At 64.6% G+C, this 2,500-nt stretch overlaps 1 non-coding gene across 1 annotated transcript; it reads left to right on the plus strand.

The window, feature by feature from the left end:
* Positions 1-1,426: 1,426 nt before the first annotated feature.
* LOC140475521 (5.8S ribosomal RNA) lies at positions 1,427-1,580 on the plus strand. Its single transcript, XR_011960046.1, has one exon. It is a non-coding gene; the product is annotated as a 5.8S ribosomal RNA (ribosomal RNA).
* Positions 1,581-2,500: the final 920 nt, after the last annotated feature.

Genomic DNA, 2,500 nt, shown 5'->3' on the forward strand with positions numbered 1-2,500 from the left:
CGCCAAACCCCCACAACTCGAGCAAGTGAAAAAAAAAAGTAACAAATAAGAAAGGATCTCTGTCGGCTTGGGGGTACGCCCGTTTCCGTTTCAACTTGTCTCGCGAGGGTGGTTTCGGGGCCAGCAGGAGAGCTCGTCGGGGTAGCAGGCCCTGCAGCCGTGGTCACCGCCAAATCCCCACAACTCGAGCAAGTGAAAAAAAAAGTAACAAATAAGAAAGGATCGTCGGCTTGGGGGTACGCCCGTTTCCGTTTCAACTTGTCTCGCGAGGGTGGTTTCGGGCCAGCAGGAGAGCTCGTCGGGGTAGCAGGCCCTGCAGCCGTGGTCACCGCCAAACCCCCCACAACTGTTGGGCGCCTACCTGCGCGGGGCAGGAGGACACTTTCCGATTTCAAATCTCCGTTTGCCGAGTCCACCCCGAACGCACGCGGGCGGGCGGGTTCGCATCACCCTTCGTCACAAGGGGCGAAGCCCGTTCCACCGTCTCGTCAGTAGTGCCGACCGGTCTGTGATCGACGAGGGGAGCCACACCAGGTCCGGCCCTGCTGCTTGGCGGCACCGCGTCGTCGGGAGCTCGCGACAGACGGAGGGTTTCGTGTACTCTCCAGCCACGGGAAACGAAGCCGGTGATGCAGGCGCCGGTCTTTCGCTCCCAAATCGGCTGGGTTTACATCGTTGCTATCTAGTCACGCTCCCTTCAAACCCGACGGGGTACCTATTCCCCTCACCCGTCTGTGCGTATACAGCCTCTTTGCACTTGCGGGATGGGGGTGGTGGTTTAAAGACTCTCGAGTTGCCGCCCGTCGGTCTCCGAGCTCCGTGCAGTAGTGATCCCCAGCGAACTGCCAGCAGGGCGAACGAGCGATCCCGCTCTCGGTCGGGGCGCCTGGCGTCGATCGGTGGTCGGTGGCTTGCGGGCAAGCTGCGCTGTGAGTGTGGGAACGAGTATGACGAGCCGTTGCCGCGACTCCCAGTCCACCTCGGCGGTGGCTGGGCCGGGCGGGCGTCTGCTCGGGCGAGTGCCGCCCCCGCCTCCTCGCAGGAAGTCCGCTCGCCGACACGCCGCCACGTGCACGCGTCAGTGACGCTGCCGAACCGATGGCCGGTGCCCGTTCCCGCCTCTGCTTTTCCTAGGGCAAAGCTGCTGCACGCCTCGTGATACTAGGCGGGCGACATGGTGGCGGTGATCCTGCCTCCGTCGCTGCGGTGCGTTGGGGCACGCATCGCCTCTTGGGCGCCCTGTCCTCCTCCCCCCAATAGACGTATGTTTCTGCGGGCCGCACCAGGATGGTGCTCCCCATCGCTTCACGCCACCCTGCTCCGCCCGCACGCCGGCGTGCAGGTGGCTGTAGCTCAAGGTGGGGAGCGTATGTGCGGTCCGGGTCGCTTTCCTCTGGCGAGGGAGAGACCTAAAACAAACTCAGACAACTCTTGACGGTGGATCACTCGGCTCGTGCGTCGATGACGAACGCAGCTAGCTGCGAGAATTAATGTGAATTGCAGGACACATTGATCATCGACACTTTGAACGCACTTTGCGGCCCCGGGTTCTTCCCGGGGCCACGCCTGTCTGAGGGTCGTTTGGCAATCAATCGCACTCGCCTTGGCTGGCGAGAGCGCGGCTGGGGTGTCGCAGAGGACCCGTCCTCTTTGTCCCCCTAAGTTCAGACTCCGGAGCCCTCCGGCGTCGGAGCGCTTGGCCTTTCCCCCCCACCCTGCACATTCCGTTCGTCAGGCTCGACGCCATCCCCCCGCCGGGGAGCGCGGCCTGGCGTCCGTCTGTGTCGTGGCAGTGGGGCCAGCACGGCTGTCACCGGTCCCAGAATGGCTGTCGGTGGTTCACACTGTGTGTGTGTGCCAACCCTCCTGGTCTCTGGGACACGGAGCTGCCACGAAGTGTTGAGCCTCCAGTGGGGGGTCTGCCTAAGCTCTGCACGTCCGCATTGGGTCCGTCTCTCGGTTGGCTGGCAGTGGAAAGAGTGAAGGGAGCCGCGGAGGTCCGGTGCTGGTGCGCCGCCGGCCTGACCGTGGAGCTCGCCGGTTTGACACGCTGACCCGACTCGATGGTTGATCGATTGAGAGTGCTGGGAGCTGCAGGCCGCCCGCTGCTGCAGCCGCCCGTCTCGTGGTTCGTCCTCGGCCTTAAGTGGCCGGCGGGGCGTCTGATCCTGTCTCCCCTGCTGGCGCCGAGTGCCTGGCCGAGGGAGGAGGTTTTCGTCGAACGCTGTGACTTGGACGGTCGCACGCGCGTGGATCGCTGGCTCTTGGCTCTCCCGTTCAGTCCGCACGTTTTCCGCTCCGTCCTGCCACCGGTCTCGGGAGGTACGGAGGGGTTGGCGGGCGTGGTGTGTGCTCCGTCACCGTGCAGGCACACCTACCACGCCGTCGGCCGACCCCCGCACGGTCCTCCTGGCCATCGGGAGGACGGCGGAACGTCGGGCTGTCGGGGGCCAAGTCGCCAGAAGGCCACCGCTGTGTCTTCCGTACCCTGTCACCGTCG

The sequence above is a fragment of the Chiloscyllium punctatum genome, unplaced genomic scaffold, assembly GCF_047496795.1.
Source record: "Chiloscyllium punctatum isolate Juve2018m unplaced genomic scaffold, sChiPun1.3 scaffold_1752, whole genome shotgun sequence".
NCBI classification, from domain to species: Eukaryota; Metazoa; Chordata; class Chondrichthyes; order Orectolobiformes; family Hemiscylliidae; genus Chiloscyllium; species Chiloscyllium punctatum.